We start from the raw sequence: 13,219 nt of genomic DNA, 5'->3' as shown, positions 1-13,219 counted from the left end.
GTACAACCAGCTTCTGGGTCTATTTTTAAGCTGCATAATGTGCTGCTCAATATCCTTTGATTATAGCAGAGATTCAGATTTGATTTGAAGAACACGTCCGTGTGTGAATGTGCTGCACGAGTTGCAAATCTATTATTTACAGCAGACACAGGGTTTTTCTTCATTGTTCTTTAAGCCAATCCAGTCTGGTCCCTGTGTTGCAGCTCAGTGTGACACCATCTGGTAGCTCTGTGCTGACCCTAGACCTGTGTCAAAGCCACGAGCAGAAGTTTAAAATTGTGATGTTTTGGTTTATTTTAGCAAGTATCCTTTTGAGACATTGAAGCTGCAGGATGAAGCTTTCTGCAAAACCTCCTAACATGCCTCTGTTCACTCATCCCCTCCTCAACATTTTATGTAAGTGGGAAAAAAATGGAGATAATTCCAATTTGCAACATTTGGGTCTGAAGGTTGAGCATCCACCAGCAGCATTTGGGCTGAGATCAGTGGAATAGCAGCACCTCAGTTTCATAATGGTTGAAATATATTTCAGTTTAAAGAGGCAGGAGTGACTCTTACTTAAATTCATATTTGGATCCTAAACATCCCAGAGGCACGAGAGATATTTGGAAATAGATTTAGCCTACACCAGACCCCCTTGAAGTGTTTGAAAATTGAGGTTATTTTAACCCTTTTGTTCCCTCAAATTGAAATATCTTCCCCTATTCATTTTTCTTCAGGGTGCAAAGGATTTGGAGAAATATGGAGTTACTGGTAAAAGAGAGGAAAAGCAAGGGTTTTGTCTGGATGTCACGTAGTCTGGAGGCCTAAGGAAATGAAGTTATGACAGCCAGTAGTTTGTCTTTGAGGAGCTGTCCCTGGAGGCAGGATGAAGGACCATGGGTGAACTCTGTCCTGACAGATCTGCTGCTTCTCTCCATTTTATTTCTGACTGTGCAATTGCATGGCAAGCATACCTGTGTTCCTCCTGATGAGAGTGTTTACAAGACCAGCATTTGTGATGCTTTTAAACCTGAGATTATTTAGCCTTCTAATTTTAGAGCTGTTCCCTTCTCTCATCTGTGCAAACCTGGTGTTACCACTTGTAAGCTGGCTCCAGCTTCAACTCACAGAATTTAAAACAGTATGAAACTGATTTCTTAAAATAAGGAATTATGCTTTTCCTCTGTGTTGTCTTTCATGCAGACATATTCTGCACTGTGGGCAGTAAGGACATTACAGATTAAAGCTCCTCACAAGGTCCCAGCTTCCACCAGAAGGAAATTTGGGGAAATACAGAAGGGGTCTCACGAAGCAAGGGTTTCAATCAGCAGACTCATAAAATGGGGAGGTGTTTGTGTGACTGATACCCTGCACTGGGCTTGGGCTGGTAGTGCAGAGCTCTGGCCATCAATAAAAACTAACAATGCAGCTCTGGGCTGTGTCTGTGTGGAGGAGGGAGGGGAACCCGCGTGTGGAAGCTGCTGCTGTCAGGATTCACCTGCTCCAAGGCTGTGCAGGAGCTGAGGACATGGGGAGAGAGGTTAAAGGCCGGCTGCAGAATGTCAGACCTCTGCTCTGTGTTTGTCCTTTTGCCAAAACAGATTTCGTGCTGGGGAAACCTGTCAGCTCCTAGTGCTGGAGAAATGCATCTGCTGTAGTACAGCTGCTCCGGGAGATCCCTCTTACTCTTGTTTTCTCACCAGGCGAGTCTCTCTCAGATCTTGTTTTTAATGAGGTTTCTTGCTCCAGAGAGTTACCACAGAAGGCCATTGGTCTGAACCTCTTCACTCCAGAAGAATGCATGAATAATTAAAGCCCATTAGCATTCATCCACCTCCCACTGAGGCTGTTGCCCAAGCGAGGCTCACCCCTATCTTTTTAACTACTTATTCCTTCCTAACAACCTTTTTCCCCCTCTTCTTTTTCTCTCTTCTACTCTACCTCCCCCTCTTCTTGGAAAAACCACCTGTCTGTACCAACAGCCTCTTCCACTGGGTTCCACAGGGAATGCTGGCTGCTGCTGCTGTGGAGACCTTGCGTGACTGAACCACTAACAAGAAACAGGTTGCTGCCCAACAGGCCAGCTCCGAATGCTGCTTTAAGGTCAGAAGTGATTTTGGCAAGGAGGATTTCTCAGCAGCGTTGTTTGTGTCTCTGGATCATAAAGCTCACAGCAACAGGGCAGCAGGGAGCAACTCAGGGACCTTCCCCTCAGAAAGCACTGACCTCTGTCCACTAAACCAAGTATTTCTGGTCAAGGCCGCCTGCCTGTGTTAGCTCCCCTCTGTTGTGGGCCAAGAACATGTTGTCATCTCGAGCAGGGAAGCTCTGAACTGAACATGGTAATGAGAGACACTTCTTTGTTCATGGGCAGTTTCTGAAGAGGTCATTGCCAGATTATTGCTTTGCTCTGGCATCATTCATTTCGTGGCAGTCTGCAGTGGTAAGAATATGCTAAAGCCATTCCTGAGAGTTTGATGAAGATGATTCCATTTCTGACCTGTGACAACTCAGTGGACAACCTTTGGCTCTGTTTCTTGTCTTCACCACCCCCTGTGCCCCTCAGTCCACAGCAAACCTGCCTGCCCACACGTTGCTTTTTCTCCCTTTTACCTTCCTGTCTCAGTGGTGTTCATTTTCCTGCAACAAGCCTTGTAAAGAGAAAGCAGGTAGGAACACCAGCTTTTGTTTGGGTGGGTCAGCTCATCATGGGAAAGCCAAGCTTTGCCATCCTCATGACACAGGGCTGGCAGTGCAGCCAGCTCCTCTGACTGTGGCAGTGACCTGCTGAGTGACTTTATCCTGCAGGGACCCCAATTAGCAGCACTTTAGTCCAGTGGGATTAGCTCCAGGCTGCTAAATTCATGTCATGTACCCTGGGAAAGGCCAGCCCCAGCCTGTCCTTGCTGGGTTGGGTACGAATGGGCACACGAAAGGTGAACTATTCTGTATTCTATTACTGATCCCCTTGGGCCGTGCAGTCTTCCCCTGTAAAGCTGAACTTTAAATATGATAGTTATTAAGGCTTGTCCAGGCTTGAGATTTAGCTCATATAAATTCTGACAGGAACAAATGACTCTAAATTGTGACCAAATCTTTCTTTCTCCCCATTCCCTTGCCCTTCCAGGTCTGCTGCTCAAAGAGGAAACTGAATCAGAACAGCTCAGGAGGATAAACAGCTGCTTTAAAACAAAGTTACCCAGATGTCTTCCTAATATAAAAATTTACTGCAACGTGCCGTGCTGCAGCTGAAAGCAAGATGTTTGTGACAGATACTTTTCTACTTTAAATTGGCTTTTAGAGCAGGTAGCAAGTGGAGGGGAGTGGAGCATGGTAAGCTGCCTGCAGAGCTCAGGGGAGAGGGAGACATCATAGGATTCAGTTTCCTGGGTCAAAGCTCTATCAGATAGCACAAGAAAGTGTTGATGGAAAAGCAGGTAGACCAAGACAGATCAGTGAAACGTGGTAGGAAGCAGCTGGATCTGGGAATTAGGACACCAGGCACGAGGGAATTATTTCTGATTGTGCTGTTGAAGGACAGATCATTTCCCCACTTGGTCCCTGCTCTGCCCCACATTTCTCTTTTTTCTGTGTATGTAATTGCCAAAGAGCAGTGACTGGGGGTACTGCAAAGTCGGATTGATGTAAGGTCTGGCTTGGCTCAAACTCACTGCAATGGCAATTGAAAAGCAAGGGCAGGGCTGGGAGTCTGCTGTCGGTGATTTTTGGGGTGGGAGGGGTCACTAACAACACCCCAGCCCATCCCAGCTCTTGTCCTGCTGGGAAGCAGCAATAGCCAGGCAGACTCGTGGCCAGTTTGGTTCTCACAGCAGTCCCAGCCCAAGGCAAGCTTTGCCTCTGCCTAGAGCTGGCCCTGAGAAGGCAGCCCTGCTACAGGCAGCCTGCAGAGCACATTTGTCAGTTCAATTAAATTAGCTTTAAAAGATCTCTTCTGTTAAATAGATGCGGCTTTCTTACATATTCAAGGACTGTTTTCAAGGACTGTGTGCTCAGCATCCAGCCTGCCAGGGCTCTGATCTCACTGGGGATCTGGAAGCATGCTCAGGAACTAACTAAAAACAGTTTTACTGAGGTTGAAACAACACGTCCTTTGACTTAAGATAATGCTTAAAGCTGCCCCAGTCTGCTCTTAGCCAATGGTCCCCGTAAAAACCCTCGGTGATGGTGCAGAGGGAAGAGAATAAACCCAAACTGTCCTGTGCCAAGTGATAAAACCTTTTGCATATGGTTATACTGCTATCATTTGCCCTTATAATGCCTTTCACAGAAGGATCTGGAGGCATTTTCCAGACGTTAGTTAATTAATCTCCATAACATCCCTGTGAATTAGGTGACTTATCTACTATTTTACAGACGTGTGAGCTGAGGCAAGTAGAGGTTAAGTGTCTTTCCTGAAGTTAAACAGGGAATTAGAGGGAAATGCTGAGAGTGAAATGAAGGGTCACAATTCTGTTTAACAGCCCTGTTCTCTCACCAACACTGTGGTTGCCCAAGAAATCTGCCTTCCCTCTACACCCTGTCCTGTTGGACAGGAAAGTGGTGAACTTCAAATATTTCGGGGGGGGCTTGCAAAACATTAGCTCATTAGCAAGTGTTTTATCTGTAATTTAAACTCCTGACATGGGTTCTTGGGTATCAAGTGGTAGATTGTACTGTGTAAAACAGCAATTTCTGCTTTGAGGCCAATTAAATCCTTCTCACAGGGGAAAAAAAATGAGTTTAAAGACACCAACTGCATGTGTATATTCTGACATGAAAGCATTAACACCTCAAACTGAAATGTATATTTTTTTGAAAGGCTTCCAGGTTTGGCACTATAGGCTCTCTTGTTCCTGAGAGAAGTTGATTTTCTGCAAATGTTCAGCAGGGGGTTTTTTATTATACTTTTTTTTTTCTCCCATCAGAAAAAGGAATTGCTGATTTGCATCATATTTCAGCAGACATTCTGGAAGTCTGAGAATACATGGTTTATATTTGCAACTTCTGACAAGCTGGGGAAAGGAAATAAGTATTCAATACCTGTCCCACATGGTATTTCCTGTCCAGATCAATAAATACAACAGGAAGGGCAGCACTCGTGTAGAGAGGTGCAGTTAGAGTTGCCACCTGCTTTTTGGCAAGTACTATATTTACTGGCATAAGGCCCATCCATCTTTGAAATGCTCCAGCTGCTGATGATCTATTCTATTTTAATAAGGTGTTTAAAAACCTCCAGCTGTTTATGAAGAACCAGCTCAAAGGAGATGATCAATCTGACAGGCACAACGTGAGTGGGGGCCTCACAAATACTCCATTGTGGCTCTGGTGATTAATATTGACATGTTTGGTTTGGCAGCTCTGATGGAAGCAATCTACTGCCAGATGGTGGAAGAATGGAGAGGGAAGGCAGAGGGACTTTCCACCTGCAAATCCACCCTCAGTGGCACCCAGGCTGGCACAGGGAGGGTTGAGATGCACATTCTGGTCCTGCATCCCATCTTTTGTCCATGGCAAACCTAGGAGAGGTCATCAGTTCCTCTCCCACTAGGGAAACAGGCATCCATGGCCTCATTCCAACCCACAACAAATTACCTTTGTTCTCCCAATTAATTGAGCCTTCTGCTCAGTGTGCGGCACGTGTGTAATTAGCTCCAGAAAGAGAGAAATATTATTTCAAAAAACTGTTTGAAATGTCCCAAAGAGGCATTGCAGCAGGCTTTACCCAGTGTTCCTTCATCTCCATTCCCACTTTAATTACCAATGAGCCTCCTTGTTTAATACTGTTTTATGGAGCTCTTCTTTTCTTCCCTGCTGCTATTAGAAAGTTGCTGATGTGGAAAAAAAAAAAGAGGGAAAGTGTCATGGGAAGAATCATGGCAGACTGAGCTCACTTTGAAAAATCCCTATTCAAAACTGAAGTGGAGGCCTTTTTTTTTGTATGTGAAAGCCGAAAACCCTGAGGATGAATTCTCAGCAGAAGAACATTGACTCTGCCATTCTTTCATGGTTTTGCTTGGAAAAATAGGAGTAGCATGATGGGTGGAACATCATCTCTCTTGATCACTTATTCTGTTAGGAGAGTGGCACAATGCAGGTATAAAAGTGCAACATAAATTTGACTTTCACTGTAATCAGAAATTGTACTCATCCTGTGTTTGTCAAGACAAGGTTTGAAATTCTAGTGAATATAGGAAGGCAGAAGGTTGTTATCATCCAACGGTGAGATAACAGTGTGATCTGTGGCTTTCTTCTATGGATTCCCTGTCTCACCACCCCTGGAGTTATGGGTCTTTAATATTCCAAACTGTCACCTAAGCTGGGAGGAGGAGGAAGACATCAGCAATGCACCCATCCATCCCACCTCAGTCATGGTGACTTCCCTCCAGAAAAAAAGATTTATTCCCTCACACCGTTCTGATTCTGCCTCGTGGAAGTGAGTTGGTTTTGATTTGTGCTGGGATAATAAAATACAAGAGGATTTTTAATTTTTTTTTCCAGAGGAACACAAAGATGCTACAGATTCTTGATTTGCTTGGAAAGAAGTTAAAAATCTTCTCTATTTTTGTAGGACAGAAATGCCGCTCCCCATTTGGTCACCAACACAATCTCATTGCTGAGCTTCTGACTGATGTAATACTTCAGTCACCAAATTTACAGTGAGTAAAATCCCTTCTGACTGTTGTTTTTATCCATGGTTGATGTTCAGCCCAGTCCTGGGTTGGAGCACTGCTGTAAAGGACCCCATTCTGCTCAGTTTTAACACCAGGGGGAATTTGGCTGCAGTCTGACCCCAAACTGCAGCATGAGGGCACATCCACAGAGCTGCTTCCAGTGAAATGTGTCTGTCTGCCTCTTTTAGACTGAGGTCAGAGAGTCACTGCCCTCAGCAAAGAAAGCTGAAAAAAGGGAAGCACACCAGAAGGAGGCTGCCAGGGACAAACTGAAGGGTTGTGTCTTCGTTTGCTTAATTGTGTAACTTGTAAAGCTCGTCCCCAAAGCCCAAGGAAATGTGAGAGATGTCACTTCACCCTCAGTGGGTCATCACTGCAACACCCAGAGATCACCCAGCACAGCCTGGAGGACAATGCACTGCTGGGCTGGGAACTGGCACTGAAAAGACCAGGGACTTTAGGACAGGGCATGGACGATGCCACTGCCACTGTGCCCAATTTCCACTTCACAGCAGTTTGGGGAGGCAGATTGTCAATAGCCAACCTACAGCTGGCTCCTGGGCCATCGAGCCTGAAAGCCACCGTGGCTCCTGCCATCTGCTCAGGCCATCAGTGCCACTGACTCCAGGGCATCCGAGCATCTCATGAGCACCAGGAGCAGGGATCCGAGCGCCTGAAGAGCACCAGGAGCTGGGATCCGAGCACCTGAAGAGCACCAGGAGCAGGGATCCGAGCACCTGAAGAGCACCAGGAGCAGGGACCCGAGCACCTGATGAATACCAGGAACAGGGATCCGAGCATCTCATGAGCACCAGGAGCAGGGATCTCAGCTGTGCTTCAATTCCAGAGCCCGATTGCTCCCTCAGCACCGAGCTGCCTTCATTGCAGAGGGGACAGTGCCATCTACAGCCCCGACTCAGCCTGGCTGTGGGACCTGCCTCAGAAATGTGAGAGGATCTGGTGCATTTATCCATTTATCCTCGTGCTCTCTAAGACAGCACTTTCTGAGCCCTCCTGTGGGCTCTGCCTGGAGCTGAACACACTGACAGTAAATAATGGACAACAACACAATAGCCACACAAGATATTTAGGAATCACGTCATTCCAACCACTCTCCTGTATGGTTTTGTGCCATTTTGAAGGCTGTTTGACAGGGTTCATAGGAAATGCCTGATCTTTATCCAAAGCACACATATTTCCATCAGTTTTTGGGCTGTTTTGTAGGTGTATAGCTCTTGAAGATTTAGCTGTTTGTGAATGATTATTGCAGATACTGTAGCTATAAAGCTTCCCAGTTACACTGACAAACACACAGATCACAGCTGCTCTGAGAGAGGATGGGAACATGGAATCTACGTGGTGGGCCAAAATCCCACAGTAAATGCAGATGGATTCTAAACTCAAACAAACACTGAGGCTTTCTATAGCTAATTAATGAAATAATCCTGTCCTGGGTGTTTTTAAAGGCTCCACACACCTGGCATCCAAAGGGGAAATGGATGGGATTTGCTCTGTTCGTGTAACCTGGAAGGTTTCTGTCCCACGGGCTCTGGCGCTGATGGTTCTGAGTGTTTTAGTGCTGCTCCACTTCTTCCCTTCAGGCAATAAATCTGTGCCTGCTCTCTGCAACAGGGAAATTCCAGGGACTGTTCTTGCTGCCGTCAGGAGGCTCTGATTCCAGTGGAACAACTGCACATTTGTAGGTTGTGGAAGTATCTTGCTAAAGGCTGTAGAGAGGACGAAGCTTGGCTCTGTTTTGTTACAAAATTCAGGGTTAAGTTGGGTCTGGCCCACGTGATCCCTTCGGAAGATAATCAGTTCCAGCAACTACACCTGAAAAGTGGTCAAATCAAAGCAATGGCTAAAGGAGAGGATTTATGAGCTTTCCATGCACACCAGTTTACTCCCAAAAACCTGGACTAATTTCATTCCAAAGGAAAGCTTCAGCTGCAGTCAGCTGCTGTAATAGAAATGTAGCACCAGTCTGCTCAGGAAAAAACAAACAGATTTCTGCCAGTGAACCTATAGAAATATCTCCTGTGTTAGCAAGGTGTTTGCCACTCAGTTGACAATTCAGTTCCAGGCAGTGGAGCACAGTGGGAATCATATCAGATCACATCACCAGAGGAGGAGGATTTAACATTGTAATGAGTGAGATGGACTGATGTTTAAATAGCAAGAGATAGTTGGGTGAAGATTAAAGGATTTTTAGTCATGGATCCGAATTCCTTGGTCAAATAAAAGTTCTAGTGACATTTGTACAACAGTTCTGGGGAATTACACTGTGTGTGTTTCGTTTGTGGTAAAGCTTAACCTTGTAGGATCTCCTACAAAGTACAAGAGCCGTTTTTATCATAAAAAAATTTGACCTGCTTGACCTCTTCTCACTGTTTCTGGTCTTTGACCTTGGCATGCACCATCCAAAGCCCAAAGAATTAAAGGATAAACATCATCCTTGAGGCTGGCCCAGGAGGAGGGTCAAGCTGGAGTGCTCCAGGACCACAAACCCACTGGGATTTCTAGGACTGAGCATCTGTAACAGTTAAACTAAACCTGTCAGACTTCGTGGTGTGGTTATTCTTAGGAGCAGACTGAGGGGCAGCAGACTTCTCAAGGTACTTTCTAGTTTTTTTCTATTACTCTAAAGACAGAATTAGAGCAGACAAAGCTAGAAAACCCTTGCTATGGTGTGTTTGTGGCTACCAGTTCCAATTCCCCACATAACAGAAACAATCCGTTTTTGAGTTGACTGGCGTCGTGTGGCCACAGCCTTTCCCATCTTTAAAGAAAATTTCCAGTAATTATACATTGATGCTGTGCTGTGAGTGCTTGTTCACCCATCACCTTGGAGCTGGAGATACTGCTTGCAGTACCCTGGGGTGCAGCATTTATCATCTGTGTCCTTGCAGCGAGGCCGTGTGCCCTCGACCCTTCCTCCCTCTGAGAGCTGAAACTCTCTGTTTATCTCCAAACAACAATTTTTCTACTCAGGCTCAGCTAATACATGCTAACCTTAGTGTAAACATTTTTTTTTCTGAGATAAACTCCCTCAGGAAAACTTCCTGCTTGATTTTTGAGGAGTTGCTTAGCTGTAATCATGCAGAATTCTCTGGGTTTCAAGCCATGTGCCTCCTGCAGAGGTGTTCTGCCTGCTAATGATAGGCACTCAAGCTGTTCATTTTGGTTAGGCAAGGCCACTTGAAGGACAGCTCTCTCCTTTTGCCATCCCTTCCCATCTTGTACACGAGAAACTGCAGAACTTTTGCAAAATGTCAGAGTCCCTGTGCTTAGTGAAGCTTCCTTGGAAAATACACGGATGTCGCTATCAAGAATGAGCCACTTGTTCCTGTGGGTTTTGAGAGGTTGCTGTAGAGAGATATTTCCATCCTTTTCCGAGACAAGCTGTAAATCAGTAAGAAAAAGACTAACTGATACCAAAAACGAAAGCTTTCTGCCCTAAGAGTGAGGAAGAATCATTATATAAACACCAGGCAGTCTTTAGGAGCAAATTTGGAGTTTGCAGTGAAAATAACTGCTCACTTAGCTCCTGGCAAAGCTGCCTCCAAATTATCCACTGCTTTTTATAGGAATCAGGCTTATTCAGCAGGGCTTTTGAAACAGCCCTGTTGCAGATATAGAAAAGGTTGTTGCAGTCTTTGTTGTGCCACTGTGGAGCTTCACACTTCACACTTCTGCCTTCTCCAAGGCCTTGTAAATCCCAGTTCCAGTGCAAGTCCCTCTGCTACCTGAAATGGGCCCTGGCCAGTGGGTGACTGGCACTGAATTCCACCTACACGTCCATTTGAAGGGGGAAAGACTTGTACCTAATCCAGCCGGGGTTTGAGACAGGGATTCACGTGCTCCACTGCCCCCATCTCCCTGGGCCTCGCAGAAATACCCCGGTGAGGGAATTCAGGGAGGATGCGAACAGTTCCCCCCTGTGCCTGCTGCAAAGAGCACAAGGGCGTGTCCTATCCCTCTGCTGGCCAAGGGGTTAGTCTGGGATGCTTGGGAATGCAGATTCCAACATTAGGCTGTGTTTATATACAAAATGTCTGGGACAGGAAAAGGCAGTGAATCACTTCATGGGCTCTAGGCATGCATATTAATTAATAAAGCATTAATGATCCAGGGATAGCAGCCCCTGAGCCAGCATTGCCTGCCAGCTAAATTCCTACAAATAAGCTTCTCCTTGAATTTTACTCCTTCCTTTGCCAATGCTGGAAATACAAAATCATTTACCCTGCCCGAGTGCTCCCGTGTCCGTGTTTATCCAGCGTGGTGTGTGCTTTGAGAGGGAATGAATGGTGCCCAGGGCTGTGTCAGGGGCTGCAAACCCTGCTCCAGTGACACCAGCCCCAATTCCTGCTCATCCCAGGGCTGGCCACAGCCAAACAAAGAGGAGGCTTTGCAGGGAAAGAGGAAAATGAGCAGATATCCGTGGCAGGCTCAGCCTCAGCTGTCTGGATCCCGGGATTTCTGTGGCATGGAGGCTGCTCTCCCTGCCCACACACACAGGCTGTTGGGGACAGATCAGCTTGAAGAGATTTAATTGATGCCTGACAACGTTAACACTCATGGCAGGAGGAGCTGCACCTCCACACTCCCTGCAGAGCTATACATTCATTTGGATCTGATGTTAAATAATCATTTTTTCCAGGTATAAAACATGGGGTTCCAGTGGGCAAGAGCAGCAGGAAAAGCCGGCGAGGTGAGAACATTTGGGGATTAAACACGGATGAGAGAGATTTCAAATTCTAATCATGACTTTTTTCTGAAGTATTTGTTCTGCCCTATCAGCTAATACAGCAATGGTGCATGCATTAACATCCTGAAATTGAAACAGAGATCAAGGGTAGAGGGTATAAATTGGTTTTGGAGCATAACATTAAATAATCAAACCACGCTGGAGCAGCCTCTGTGACAAAATGACTTACATTTTTGGTGCTGCTTTTTAAATGTGATTATGCATTTTAATTGTTTAACTCCAGTCTGCAGAGTAGTTTCAAAGATGTTTTAAAATAACTTACGGCATGAAAAGCCTCCTGGTTTTTAAATACGCCTCAGGTTCAATAAATTTGTTTTTAATTTTGTGTGATGTGTGGAGCAGTGATTTTGTTCTATGCTTTCAAGGGGGTGGAGCAGGATTCCCTAAAACACTCTGGATCGACGAGGCTGCAAATGTGTAAAGACAGGAGAAATTTCCATTCTCTTTGCTGTTTTGCAACTCTGGAAGAACACAGAGATCCATAAATTTCCTGTTTGGAAGAGCAGGAATCTTCAAGGCCAGGCTGGATGGGGCTTGGAGCAGCCTGGGGTAGTGGGAGGTGTCCCTGCCCATGGCAGGGGGTGGAATGGGATGAGCTTTAAGGTCCCTTCAACCCAAAGCATCCTGAGATGCTGTGACTGTGACCCTGCTGCTACTCTGACCGTTAGGGAGAAGAGCTCTGGGACATAAAGGGACTGTGGATAAACAGGAAAAGGTGACTGTGGTTTGTCTTCTCCACTCCTTCAGCCATTCATGTCATCCTCCCCTCCAGGAACCCTGTCCCCAGCTCCAGGGGTCCCAAATGCAGAACCTCAGGGCATGTCCATGTCAGCAGTGTCCATAACCCCTCCCAGGAACAAGAGAAAGCAGAAGGTTAATCTGGGAATGCATCTCCCAAGCTCAATAATGAGTGAAAACTGAGACTTAACCCTGCACTTTATTTGTTTGTGCTCCCCACTATCCAGAGAGCAGAAAATCATAATTTATGGTGGCAATTGTGAGCATTTATAACCAAGTTCTTGCTTAAAACACTGGAAAGATGATTAAAAAAATTAGAAATGGCAGATGGTGTCATTCTGCTAAACATTTTTTGCTGATGCCTGTTGATTTAGAAGTGCTCAACATGGAATTTAACGAGTTTTATTGTGCAAGGACTTCAATTTCCAACATTTCTGGCTAATGAGCAGCATTAGTAATCAAACTCATCAATCCCCTTGAATTGCAAAGTGTCTTCAGTAAGAATGTGGGGGAGAAGGCCTTGATCATGTCTGAGATCTCTGTGGAGCAATTCAAACTTCAAGGTCAGATACACTTCCACAGTTGCTCAGGAGAAAAGTCTTAAACTGCTGCCCTGACTTTTATTTAAAAGTGGTTCTGGCCTGAAAAAAAAACCCAATGTTCATGTGAAGACCTTGCATGAAAACACAACTTAGAACATTTAAAACCAGATTATCAAAGCTTCCATTAATTTGTCATTAATTCCAACATTTCCAGTCCCATTCGTTTTTTAAGAACACTTGGTGTGGTTTATGGTGTTTTTTGAGTTCAGTGGCAGAAGGGCTGGTGTTCTATTTTGGGGTTTGTTTTTCCCCCCTTACACCACATTAACATTCATTGACAATCACTCTCCTGTTCTTGGAAGTAGGTATTTTTTTAAGAGATAACAACATGACTGAGGGCCTGTACTTGTGTTTCTCGGCAGGAATTTAGGCCAGCAAGCACTCAGGTTGTTTTATCTCTGGTGCCCAGTGATTTGCATTAAAAATGCACTGCCCTGTGGAGCTAGGAAGAAATTCAC

The sequence above is a fragment of the Corvus hawaiiensis genome, chromosome 12, assembly GCF_020740725.1.
Source record: "Corvus hawaiiensis isolate bCorHaw1 chromosome 12, bCorHaw1.pri.cur, whole genome shotgun sequence".
NCBI classification, from domain to species: Eukaryota; Metazoa; Chordata; class Aves; order Passeriformes; family Corvidae; genus Corvus; species Corvus hawaiiensis.
Note: the sequence above shows the minus strand (reverse complement) of the source record.